At 42.5% G+C, this 14,647-nt stretch overlaps 1 protein-coding gene across 3 annotated transcripts in view; it reads right to left on the bottom strand.

Moving 5' to 3' along the window:
• The window catches only part of PACS1 (phosphofurin acidic cluster sorting protein 1), a 169,750-nt gene that overhangs the window by 135,087 nt on the left and 20,016 nt on the right, over positions 1-14,647 (bottom strand). The gene's annotated exons all lie outside the window — the stretch shown is intronic.

The raw sequence follows: 14,647 nt of genomic DNA on the forward strand, positions 1-14,647 counted from the left end.
TCTTAAGGCCTCATACACACGAACTTATTTTTGTCCTCCCGAAAAAAATACTGGCGTAAATACAGGTCCTTGGTCACACGTATTCGACCCGTATTGCAACAGTATTTACGGAGCCGTGCCCGTAAATACGGGTTCGGTGTCACCCGTATTCGACCCGTATTTACGGGCACGTTTTCGCTGCAAAATTACACTGCAGTAATCGGCAGCCCCTTCTCTCGATCAGTGCAGGATAGAGAGAAGGGACAGCCCTTTCCGCAGAAAAAGTAAAAGAAATTCATACTTACCCAGCCGTTGTCTTGGTGACGCGTCCCTCTCTTGAAATCCAGTCCGACCTCCCTGGATGACGCGGCAGTCCATGAGAGCGCTGCAGCCTGTGATTGGCTGCAGCGGTCACATGGGCTGAAACGTCATCCCAGGAGGCCGGACTGGAGAAAGAAGCAGGGAGTTCTGGGTAAGTATGAACATCTTTTTTTTTTACAGGTTGATCTATATCGTGATCGGAAGTCACTGTCCAGGGTGCTGAAACAGTTACTGCCGATCGTTTAACTCTTTCAGCACCCTGGACAGTGACTATTTACGGACGTCGCCTAGCAACGCTCCCATAATTACGGGTGCACACACGTAGTCACCCGTAATTACGGGAGCCCCATACACTTCTATGGGCCTGCCCGTGCCGTAATTACGGCCTGAAATAGGACATGTTCTATATTTTTCCATGGGCCCGTAAAAACGTGCCGTAATTACGGGCGTTTTTACGTTCGTGTGCATGGGGCCTAAATAGGTCCTGTGAAAAATATATACCTTATGGGAATAAAGAAGATACAAACAGAATTAAACCGATGAGCTTAAAACAGGAAGGGTGCAATAAATGCTAAAAAGAAAGCGTTCAAACTACTACAGCAAGACGGTAGTGACGAGGCATTAAATAATAACACAAAAATAAGTTGTGTAAAAGACAAATAAAGGCAGCAAAGATTGAAACAGAGATTTGTTGCCAAAGAATGTAGAAATAACCCAATTTTTTTTTTCAAATACATAAATAATAAGAAAAGAATATGGGAGTAATGGATGAGCATGAGGAAAAGTCCTATCTATTGAATGCCTTTTTCTCTACTGTATTTACACATGTAAATCCAATGCCAGGCGACACGATTAGGTATAAAGTAAATTCTCTATTAAATGTCACCTACTTAACCCAGTAAGAAGTGCAGCACCGCTTTAAAAACACAAAAGGGGTCAAAAAATGAGCCCGCAATCTATAGGCCTGTAAGTTTACCCTCCATTGTGGGTAAAATATTTGAGGTTTTTCTAAGAGATGCTATACTTGAGTATCTCAATGAAAATAAACTGTAAATGCAAAATTAGCGTGGGTTCATGAGGGATCGGTCCTGTCAAGCCAATCTGATCAGCTTCTATGAGGAGGTAAGTTCTAGACCGAGCCTGGGTAAGGCTGTGGATGATCTAGACTTTTTAACCCCTTCAGGACTGAGCCAGTTTTGGCCTTGTGGACGCAGCCGATTTTTTCAAATCTGACGTGTCGCTTTATGCGGTAATAACTTGGGAATGCTTTTACCTATCCAAGCGATTCAGAGATTGTTTTCTCGTGACATACTGTACTGTAGGTTAGTGGAAAAATGTGATCAATAAGTTCAGTATTTGTTTGTGAAAAGCACCAAACTTTAGAGAAAATTTGCAAAAATTAGCATTTTTCTTAATTTAAATGTATCTGCTTGTAAAACAGATAGCAATACCACACAAAATAGTTACTAAATTAACATTTCCTATATGTCTACTTTATGTTGGCATCGTTTTTCGAACATCCTTTTGTTTTTCTAGGAAGTTACAAGGCTTAGATCTTTAGCAGCAATTTCTCAAATTTTCAAGAAAATTTCCAAAACCTATTTTTATAGGGCCTTATATATTAGAAACCCCATAAGTCACCCAATTTTAAAAACTGCACCTGAAAAGGTTTTACCAGAGAAACGCAACTGAATATTTATTGCCCAGATTCTGCAGTTTTTAGAAATATCCCACATGTGGCCCTAGTGTGATAATGGACTGAAGCACAGGCCTCAGAAGCAAAGGAGCATCTAGAGGATTTTGGGGCCTCCTTTTTATTAGAATATATTTTAGGCACCATGTCAGGTTTGAAGAGGTCTTGTGGGGCCAAATTCAGACGAACCTAGAGTACGTCCGCGTCAGGCGGATACATGTATTTCAATGGGGCCGTCCACGCGGCCGTTGTTTCAACGGACCGTGTGAAAGGTCCGTTGAAGCATAGAACATGTCCTATTTTGTTCCGTTTTTTACTGATCCCTCCGTAGATTCAAGTGGATGGGGATTTGTGAAAACTGAACCCGCTAGGGGGCACCTCAGATCTGAAAAACGTCTGGTCTTACTGTGAGAACTGTGAAATAGAATACCTCAAGAGCTGGTCACAGCAGGAACAGTAGAGGTCTTTAAAAAAGGCTTAGATAATTTCATAGAAAAAAAATAATATCAGCTCCTATGTGAATGTGTAGAATTTTTGTTTCATCCCATCCCTTTTTCCCATCCCTTGGTTGAACTTGATGGACATGTGTCTTTTTTTAACCGTACTAACTATGCAACTATTAGAATAGCGGACCAGAGAAAGAAATATAGTAGTGAAAGACCTGCACTGTTTCCTATTAAATTTGCTATGTCACAACTGTGTCTTACATCAGCCTTATTATGTAGTGTCCCACAAGAAACTATAAGGAGATAGGTTTTGAATATGTTTTATAACATTTTGCAGTTTTAGGTACTGTCACTTTAAAAAGTAAACGTAAATTTGCAATGCACTGTTTTGCAACCTATGCAGGAGTCGCTTTTCCGGGAAGTTTGGGAAGGAGCTTAGCTTATATATAATGGGCCCTGGCCTAGACAGTCAGTCAATCAGTCAGTGTGTGTTAGAAACCGTTCCGTTAACCACAAAGTGGAGTTGCTCCTTTGTCCATCCATAAAAGATCCAGGGACAGGCTGCCTATAATATCAGGCTATAGAGAAGCTCGCAGAAAGAAAGAGAACCTCCTTGAGCGAAATAATTCTTATAAGAGAAACAGAGTGACAAGAAGCTATTATTTGGACATTGAACAACGCTACCATATATGTTGGGGAGTCTCATCCTACATTGAGCCCTGACCATCCCTTAGAGGCAGAAGCAGCATAGGCCAGGAGCAATTACAGATAATGCAGAGAATTGCAGGATTGGACAGATATTGTATTGTCCCACTTAACATGGGGTCAGCAATGTCCTGGAATTGCAAACGGTAGATAGAGAGATAGAAGAGAGTCGCCCACTCCTGCATTTGGTGTTTTATTTTATTGAAAGGACTGGGTTCATAAGAAATGGACGCTCCATTACATGTGGAAGATTGTAACTACCATTTTGTGGACTTAAAGGGGGTTTTCCCATGAGAGACATTTGACATATCCACAGGATATCCTCAGAAAAAGCATGCAGCAGCACACGTCTCCCAAATTTCAATCAATATGTTCTTTTATTGGTCAAACATCCAGTAAAAAATGGCAACGTTTCGACCAGTGACAAGTGGTACCACAAAAAAAAAAAAGTCAGAGCGGCGAAGAGACTCCGTAACCGAAAGATTGATTTGGAGTTCTCTGACCCCATCCAGCTGATGCAGAGAATGCAGAGAGGTTAGGACAAAACTACGGTAGAACAAGGTCTTTATTGAGGTGGGTGGAAGGAAGGACGGACAGATGGACCTGGCCAAAGTACCACCTTGTCCTTAAGGAAATCCATGAAGGGGGGTCTGCAAGATAAAGTGACCACAACTCTGCAGATCGAAGTGGTGGCCACCATGAAGGCAACTTTACAGGACAAGACACAGGGCAAGGACTCCCGCATAGGTTTAAATGGTGATGACTGAAGAGCGTCAAGGACCAAGTTGAGATCCCAGGGCTCCAGAGGTGGACGATACAGAGTTGCACAATGGGTGAGCCCCTGCAAAAACTATTTAATTGAAACACGGAAAGCAAGCGTGCGCTGAAAAAGTATCAACAGAGCAGAAGTTCGACCCTTCAGTGTCACCAGACTAAGTCCCTGGTCCACGCCCACCTGTAGGAAGGACACGATGCGCGGAGAACAGCGAAGGAGGAAGTGTTGAAGCTTACACCACCTGAAATATACACGCCACGTACGGTGGTTATCCTTTGGGACGGAGGCTTCAGAGCCTTTAACATGGTCTGAATGACCGGTTCAGAAAAACCGCGAAACCTTAGAACCGCGGCTTCAACAGCCACGCCATCAAACAAAGGTAAAGCAGGGTGGAACAGAATACCTTGGTAAAGGAGGTAGTGCCATCGAGGGAGATGCAAAGGCGCATCTGCGAGCAGGGAGATGAGATCCATGTACCACACCCTGAGTGGCCAATCTGGAGCCCCCGCGTCCTTGACTTTCTTGAGGACCAGAGGCAGGAGGGGAAGAGACGGAAAGGGGTAGAGAAGACTGAACTCTGACCAAAGAAGAAACATCAGCACCTAGAGCGCAAGGATCCCTGGTCCTGGAGACTTAAGCTGGGCACTTGTGGTTGTGGAGGGAGGCAAAGAGGTCCACGTCCGGAGTGCCCCAGCGAAGGCAGAGACTGTGAAGTATGGTCGGGTGAAGAAACCACTCTCACAGGTCTAAGCACCCCAAACCCCGCTAGTCCACCTCAGTCCACCTCAGCTAGTCCACCCTCCCAGTTGTCCACACCTGGAATTTAAACTGACGAGAGGGCAGGAACGTTATGCTCCGCCCAATGAAGTCTGTCTGGACTCGAACCAAAAGGCCTGAGAGGAGGGAAGTCCAATGGGAGAGTGCCAGAAAAATATCCCTCGTTCCAGGATGTTTTTCTGGAGACGAGTCTCCAAGCTGGACCACTGTTCCTGGACCGTGCGACGGCAGAAGACCGCCCCCCAGTCTGATAGGCTGGAATCCGTCGTGACCACCTGCCAATGGAGGATGGCAAAAGGCATCCCCAGGTACATGCTCGGGGAGGAAAGCCAGCATAACTGCTCTCGACGAACCAGAGAGGGAAGCCGGATCAGAAGGTCCAAGGAGTCCCGAAACCTGTCTCCACGATCAAGAATCGTCAACTGTAGGGGGAGAGTGTGAAACTGGGTAAACGGAATTGCCTCGAACGAGGAAACTAGTTTTTGCATGAGGGTTCTCGGGATGATAAATGTGGCATGGGGGAATTCATCCGCAGCACTGATACGCCCTTCCGGAGAGAATTGATCTTTGGGTCTAGAAAAAAAATCCTGCCCATCTGGGTGTCTAAGATGATGCCCAGAAACTCCATCCTTTGAGATGGAATGAGGGAGGACCTGTTCTCATTGATTATCCACCCAAAACGACGAAAGTCCAGGGTGATCTGAAGGCTGGCCAAATTGTCCTGTCTGGAGGTGGCCTTTCCCAAGAGGTCATCCAATTGCAGGATTACCTTGATCCCCCCCCCCCCACACGATCGAAGAAAGGCCATGAGAACTGCCATGACTTTTGTGAAGACCCTGGGTGCAGTGGCCGAACAGAAGAAGAGAAAGCAGCTTTAGCCATAGAATCCACCTTCTTATCGATGGGATCTTTAAGAGAAGCAGCACCCGCTATGGGCAGAGAGGCTATCCAGTTTCTTCTGTCAAACGACAAAGAGAAACTGTAGATAAGATCAGTAGAGATACACTATTGACTGCCCAAAATCATATTATAAAACCTGCCCGCATACCATTAGTTACTACATATGCAGAACACAGCCATTCTATTAATAAGATCATTCTCAAACATTGGCCAATGCTACAAAATTGTCTACCACATATTTCTGAGATCAATAGAGCCCCCCTGTTCTCATACCAAAGATCACCAAACTTACAAGATAGGTTGGTGAAATCAGACATGGGCACAGGTAGAAAAGACCAACAGACTTCTCTCACAAAGAAAAACACTGGCTGCTACCCCTGTTTGAATTGCATCAACTTCCCTTTGATGCAAAAAGGACCTAAATTTATCCATCCAGTGACCAAACTGGCTTATGAGATACGATTCTATTTGAATTGTGTCTCAGATCACGTTGTCTATATTTTGGAATGTCCCTGTCACCTTTTATATGTAGGAGAGACCTCACTTGAGTTCAAGACAAGACTAAACGAACACCGATATAGCATCCGCAAGAAACGTTTGGACCTTCCAGTGTCCAAGCACTACACGGAGGCAGGGCACTCCGAGAAGGAACGATCAGTTTACTTGGTAGACCATGTCTCCATGCCACGCAGAGGGGGTAATCAAATCAAATTGTTAAAATACAGGGAATTGCAGTGGATACAGAGGCTGCATACATTAAAACCCCATGGGTTAAATGTTGACTTTATTACGACTCAACCTGCCCACAGGTCAGGATGGGCTAACACACGTTCTCCGTGTACTCAATTTAGTGTACAATTACAACATTTTTTATAACATCAATATGATCTTTTTTAGATAACCTCGTCATGAGCCCAACAAGTTCTACCCATGTTCACTTAGGACCGTTGTTTTGGTGTATCATATATATCTATATTGCTAACACTGCCATTGGTAAACAAATGTATCTATACGTATCATGTGCCATATCTTAATTGGGATGATAGATTACAACTTTTTTGCTGACCATAAAACATTAATTATGAGATTCATATTATGCCCTTAAACACACTGATGCGGTTTTTGAGCGTTTTTTTTTTTTTTTTAAACGTTTTTCCACTTAATACACATATTGATATATATGGTTCAGCAATGAATCCAATACTCTTATATGTTTGGTCACACCATCATACTGAGATAGAAGCTGCATATAATTACAATATTTGATTTACGATTAGACCATATTATAAGAGGTATTATATAACTATGGAATCTCAGACACTTTAAAAACGTGTCTAAAAACTTGTTTCAGAGCGTATATAACAGATATTATTGATCTTCATAACAATTTTCCCTGTTAAAATATGATATGGTGCTTGAAAGGACATGCGTGAACATATGTAGTGCTTTTATCATATGATAACCACATTACCTTTACCAAAATGGCTGATAGTGGCTACAGACGGCCAGTGCGCATGTGCGGACATATGTGGCGTCACAGACATGCACAAATTAATCTTTAGAAAGTCAACACACGTGAGAAAACGGAACCGGGGTGTAACATGGTATAGTTTTTAATCATCCACACGTGTAAATGTTTAATAATGTATACACCAATTAAGCACCTTATGCACTTTATTTATGCGCTAAGAAACTTCTTAATCATCAAAGTGTAAACTAATCACGGTTGATACCATGTATATTTCTTGACAGGTCATTTTAACTCATCTATTACGGTTTGAATATTTGTATTAATCACATGTTAATGAGACAATGTGTTTGGTCCCCATATATACCATTGCTGTGTACACTATCAGTATGCTTGAAAAAGGCTCCTCAGACAGGGCCGAAACGTTGCACAAGGGTAAATAAATAAAACATTTTTCTCTTTTGTAAATGGAGTGCTGCCTATTCTTGGAGATTATATATATATATATATATATATATATATATATATATATAATATGTGTGTGTGTAAAAAAAGCATGCTTGTGGAAGGTCCTATTGCAGGACTGAAACGTTGCACTGTCTGATGTTGTCTGGATAAACTAAACATTTTTATCACCTATTGGAGTGCTGCAAGATCTCCTTTATATATATACACACATATATACACACACACACACACACACACACACACACACACACACACACACACACACACACACACTACTCAACATTGAAATTGCAACACCGAGAAGGTTTGCAGGGGATTTTTCACTGGGCGATTATTGGGCAGACAAGCGTTCATATAACGCTCGTTGCCGGTGTTTGCCCTGTGTAAACAGGGCAGCGATCAGCAGATGAACAAGCAAACCGATCATATCATTTTAAAAAAGTTAAATGTTTTCTTTGTCGGCAGCACATCTCCCTGTGTAAACAGGAAGACGTGCTGCCGACATGATAATAAAGTATGGGGACGAGCGATCGCAGTAACGATTGCTCGTCCCCATCCATAGCTCCGTGTGACAGGAGCAAACGAGCGCCGATCAACAATGTCGCATTGATCGGCGCTCGTTGCACCGGCCGGTGTCAAAGGACCTTAAGTCTCGAAGATCTGCAAATAATCAATTTTCAAGCACCGAGCTCCAATCTGTGGCATGTGGGAGGGCCATAAAAGCCAGATTGAAAGCAAAGTTTTGTAGTCACATGAAACCTCAAAAATCGGATCAAGTGGTGTGGGATGATTGTGTGATGCCACCGGTTAGACGAGTTATTGCCACTTGTCGCAAACTGAAAGGGACAGAATCCTTGAACTGAGAGACCTTAGTTTATCCCTAAGGCAGATCGCTACGCACCTAGGCCGAGATGTCACCAGTTCAATGTTGCGTGTCCCGGAGATTGGGAGAACAACAACAACGAACGGGAATGACAGCAAGAGGTGTGCGGAGGCAAACCCCTGCACGGACGGATCATCCGATTGGTAGAACTGCACGTAGTGACCTTTTCTGAAATCGGTCGTCACATCTTAAGCCTAGAGCGGCAACTAGCGTTGACACAAACCATCAGAAGGCGTTTGCACAACATTGGGCTACGAGCTAGACGTCCAGCTACAGAGGTTCCATTGACCACACGCCACCGCTCTCAAAGGCTGTCATGGTGCACAGCAAGACGGCAATGGAGGAATATCCTCTTCAGCGATGAGTCTCGCTTTTTTCTCAGAAGCAATGAAAGCCGGAGATTGGTCTGGAGATCACATGGGCAACACCATGAAGAGGCTTTCGCCGGGAAGTGTCACACCGCTCCTCTCAGAAATATGGTGTGTGTGGTGGCATATGTAGTGTAGCCCGACCCCTCTAGTCTTCATTTCAGTAACAGCTCAGCGTTGATTTGGTTGTGGAACCAGTGGTACGGCCATTTCTCCAAAGTGTCCCAGAAGCCGTTTTTCAACAGGACAACGCCAAGCCAAACGTTGCTTGTGCTACTGTCAGCAGCCTGCGTGGCCTAAACGTGCTACCATGGCCTGCAGAAACTCTGGACTGATCTCCCATCGAGCACATCTGGGATGTCATTCCTCAGACTACCATTAATAACTTCATTGATAGCATGCCAAGGCGCGTAAGTACATGTATTTATGTGCACGGCGCTCATACTTAATATATCAAGATGTTTGGAATATTTTGTTTCCATTTTTTTTATCATTTGCATATCATTAACATGTCTATCGATCCTGTGATTTCTGATCGCTGGACTCAAATGGTGTTCAAAGGCTGGTGGAAGTGGGGAATTTCTTAGAATAAGTTCAGACCTTCTGATTGGCTAAGATACCCGGGCGCATGCGCAATCTGGAATTCAGTGGGTGCTAGAGGAGAAAATGCTGCGCAGGCCCTGTGAGCACAGGATTGGGCATGTTAGTGTAGCAACCATGCATGTTCAGAGACACCGGAGAAAGAGTATTTGGTCCACCCCTTCCCTTAGTGTACAGTGACTGACGTCAGAAATGACGTTCCTGTACAATGGGCCGGACGGAAAAAAAGGGAAGTGATAGATCATGTATGGAGCAGTGCCGGAAGTTCAGATTTCACTATTGGAGAAGCATCACGTGACCAGGGGTGGAATTTGGTGTTCGAAAATTATATCCAAATGCTAGTATATTACAAATTACATTATTTTTAGACATGCAGTTAAATAGGATTGAGTAAATTGGTTCCGGAAAACCCCTTTAACCCCTTCCCGTCGCAGCCACTTTTGGACTAAAAAGGTCAGAGCCCCATTTTTCAAATCTGACACGTGTCACTTTATGTGCTAAAAACTTTGGAATACTTTTACCTATCCAAGCAATTCTGAGATCCTGTGACAAATTGTCAGAGGTAAATTTGGCCGATAAATTCCTTGCTTATTTGTGAAAAACAAACATTTTTAGAAAATGTGCATTTTTCTCAATTTAAATGTATCTGCTTGTAAGAAAATAGTTACTAATTAATATTTATATATGTCTACTTTATGTTGGCATCGTTTTTTGAACGTCGTTTTATTTTTCTAGGACGTCATAAGGCTTATAAGTTTAGTAGCATTTCTCACATTTTTAAGAAAATTTCAAAAGGCGATTTTTATGGGGTCCAGTTCAGTTCTGAAATGGCTTTAAATAAGTATTCAAAACGGCATTTAGAAAGTTTCTTAACCTTGTAGGTGTTTCAAATGAATTGAAGCAAAGTGGAGGTGAAATTTACAAATTACATTTTTTTTTTCCTTTTTAAAAAGTAGTGATGGAGAACCTAGTGGATTTTGGGGCCTTCTTTTTATTAGAATATATTTTAGCCACCATGTCAGGTTATTAGAGGTCTTGTGGTGGCATAACAAAAGAAACACCTAAAAAAAGACCCCATTTTGGAAACTACACCCCACAAGGAATTAATCTAGGGGTGTAGTGAGCATTTTGACTCCCAAGGTGTTTCATGGATTTTAGTAGAATTCAGCAGTGAATGTGAAAAATTAAATTTTTTCCAAAAAGACATAGCTTTAGCTGAAAATTGTTTTGTTTTTTTCAACAAATAAAGGAGAAAAAGCACCCCAAAATTTGTACAGCAACTTTTTCAGAGTAAGTCAAAACCCCATATGTGGTCATAAACTGCTGTTTGGACACATGGCAGGGCTCAGAAGGGAAGGCATGCCATTAGGCTTTTGGAGTGCAGATCTTGCCAAATTGGTTTCTGGGGGCCGTGTCGAATTTGCGGAGCTTCCTGAGGTACAAGTACAATAGAAATTCCCCAGATGTGACCCCATTTGAGACTTAACCCCTCAAGGAATTAAATTAGGGGTGTAATGAGAATTTTGACCCCACAGGTGTTTTATAGATTTTATTAGAATTGGGCCTTGAAAATTTAAATCTACATTTTTTCTAAGATGTAATTTTAGCTCAACATTTTTCATTTTTACAAGGAATACAGGAGAAAAGGCACCCCAAAATTTGTTACGCAATTTCTCGCGAGTAAGGCAATATCCCATATGTGGTCGTAAACTGCTATTTGGACACACAGCAAGGCTCTAAATGGAAGGAGCGCAATTTGTTTTTTGGAGTGGAAATTTTACAAGATTAGTTTTGGACACCATGTTGCATTGCGCTAAGGTACCAGTACAGTGGAAACACCTGAAAAATTACCCCATTTTGAAAACGACATTCCTCAAGGAATTAATGTGGGAGCTATTGTGAGCATTTTAACCCAGCATTTTTTTTGTAGAAATTTGTGTACAGTGGATGTTGTAGATTGAAAATTGCTATTTTTCCACAGATATGCTATTTCAGTGACCAATATGTTGTGACCAGCAGTGTGCCACTGGAGACACAACCCATAAATTGTTAAGCGGTTTCTCCACAGTACTGTAATACCCCATATGTAGTCATAAACTGCTGTTTGGGCACACTGCTAGGCTCAGAAGGACCGCCATTTGGCTTTTGGAGCACAGATTTTGATTGGTAGTTTTATTTAGGGTTTTATTGGTATTTCAGCTTATAATGTGGGGGCATATGTAAGCTGTGCGGAGTACATCAGGGTATATGTAAGCTCGGTGAAGTACATCAGAGTATAATACGATGATTTAATAATAAAATTAATAATCCATGGATTGGTGTGGTATGTTTTGAATCAATCCTTTAGGCACAGGCCAGATTTTTTGGGGCAGATGTCACACTGATAAATAGTGTCCTTTCGTATACCCTTTTTGGAACCCACTCTGCCCTTTTTTTGGGTCCTTCCCTTGTTTGCATTTTGGGGAACTTCGCTGAGAAAGTGTTGCTTTGGTATAATAAGGCAGCCTCACTTCAAGCAGAGATGATGACGTTTTGGGGCAGACATGCTTGGGCCCTCCCCAGTTCCCAATTATTAAGGCCACGATAAATAAAACTGAAGGAATGTTCCCAACTGACCTGCACGTCGGGATAGCAAGTAAGCGTTATACAGTGCCATCTGTACGATGTTCACAGCCAGCTTTATGTACCATGGGACACAGCTATGTGGTAAATTTGGGGTATTGTACAAAATATCTGCGCTCCAGTTTTGCATAATCTTTGACTTCTTCACTAGCCCTGAAGTGTCCTCATCTCTGCTGCATCTACGGGGTCCACTTGTTTGTTCTAGCAAATGATGATGTGAGGTTTTTATTGAAAAACTTTAGGACCTAAAAAAAATTGTCATAACGTTTTATTTTTCCGTTGACTGAGCTGTGTGAGGGCTTGGTTTTGCGGAACGAGCTGCCATTTTTATTGGTTCCATTTTGGGGTACATGCGATTTTTTTTATCACTATTCATTTTTGTGAGACGAGGAAACCAAAAAACAGTAATCCTAGCACTGTTTATTTTTGTTTTCTTTTTTACAGTGTTCACTGTGCAGTATAAACAACATGTTAACTTTATTTTGTGGGTCAATAAGATTACAACGATACCAAATTTATATTGTTTTTTTTTTAAGTTTTTACTATAAATAAAAATTTTCCCACAATAAAAAAAACTCTTTAAAAAAAATAAATAATGTTTTTACGGTCACAGTTTTCGGAGAGCCATAACTTTTCAGTTGATATCGGTGTGGGAGGGATTGATTTTTGCGTGACGCACTGTCGTTTTTATTGGTACCATTTTGGGGTACTTGCGACTTTTCGATCACTTTTTATTCTATTTTTTTTTTAGACAAGGTGACCAAATTATAAAATTGTTTTATGGTGTTCACTGTGTGCTAAAAATAACATGATCTTCTTATAGTTCAGGTCCGTTCCAAGCGCTGCAAAACTTATGTATAGTTTTTTTTTTTGGGGTTTTTTCAATCATAAACGGACTTGATGAGGGAAACAGGACTATTATTGTTTTTATTACTTCAAACTTGTATTTATTTATTTTTCGAAAACAATATTTTTTTTTCTAAACTTACTTGGGGACTTGAAATCCTGACCCTCTGATCCCCGATACAATACACTACTTATGTAGTGCAGTGTATTGTAACTGTCATTTTTCAACTGACTGTTCGGCCTTAATCACACGACAGTGAAAAACGGCCGTGTGACGGCCGTTCTTTTAACGGCCGTCACACGGCCGTTTTCAGAACAATGATGTTCTATGGGTGTATTCACATGGCCGTTTTTTTAACGGCTGTGAATAATGGCCGTCAAAAAATGGGTTATGTCCTATTTTTGGCCGTTTTCACGGCCTGATGGCCCACATAGACGTCAATGAATTTGTTTTTAACGGCTGTCAATACACGTAACAACCGTTAAAAACAGATCTGTGACATGGTGATTGGCAAGGGAACTACTAGTTCCCTTGCTGGGTATCGGCGGCTCGATGACTCACCGATGCAGCTCGTCTTCAGGTGTGGTCTCTCGTCTTCACGGGTTCTGCATTCGCAGATCGCGTTAAGACGAGAGACCACACGTGAAGGCCAGCTGCATCGGTGAGTGCCATCACGTTTCCGCAGATCCCGTGAAGATGAGAGCGCTGCTTACCTGAAGAAGACAGCGCTGCATCGGTGAGTATGTAGGGCATTCATGTCGGGTTGTGTGGCATCATCTACATCGGGGACGTGTGTGGCATCATCTACATCGGGGACGTGTGTGGCATCATCTACATCGGGGACGTGTGTGGCATCATCTACAGGGAGGTGTGTGGCATCATACACAGGGACGTGTGTGGCATCATACACAGGGACGTGTGTGGCATCATACACAGGGACGTGTGTGGCATCATACACAGGGACGTGTGTGGCATCATACACAGGGACGTGTGTGGCATCATACACAGGGACGTGTGTGGCATCATACACAGGGACGTGTGTGGCATCATACACAGGGACGTGTGTGGCATCATACACAGGGACGTGTGTGGCATCATACACAGGGACGTGTGTGGCATCATACACAGGGACGTGTGTGGCATCATACACAGGGACGTGTGTGGCATCATACACAGGGACGTGTGTGGCATCATATACAGGGAGGCTGTCAATAGTGTCTAGGTGAACATGTGACCTTCCTTTAGGTATTTTCAGGGGGCTGGGACAAAAAAAGCCTGACCAATGAAATTCTGCAGTTTTTTTTAACGGCCATGAAAAACTGATGTCAAACGGCCATTAAAAACGGATAAACGGACTGGCAATGGATGAAAATTTAGAAACACTGATGCAAAACGGCCATGAAAAACGGACAGTTGATCAGTTTTTAATGGACTTTTTTTTCACTATCATGTGAATATAGCCTTAGCCAATTAGGTCCTGCCTTGGGCGGTTGCAGCGGGATGTCAGCTGTATATTACAGCCGACACCCGAGGAAGATGAAGCAAGCACAGCTCTTGTGTCCGTTTCATCTTCAGGACGTGACTGTATGCCCATTTGTGGTAAGCAAGCCTTAAAACGGCCATATAATCATGTCCATTTGTGGGAAGGGGTTAAACATAAAAAAGGAGACATGAAATAGATTATGTGGATACTTTACCTGTGCAGTAGGGGGTTTGCCCCGTCTGATCATCCTATTTTCAGAGGCAGGTTTGGATATAACATTGAGGAAATGCTGTTGTCAAGGAGGTCACTAAT

Source organism: Rhinoderma darwinii, chromosome 9 (assembly GCF_050947455.1).
Source record: "Rhinoderma darwinii isolate aRhiDar2 chromosome 9, aRhiDar2.hap1, whole genome shotgun sequence".
NCBI lineage: Eukaryota > Metazoa > Chordata > Amphibia > Anura > Rhinodermatidae > Rhinoderma > Rhinoderma darwinii.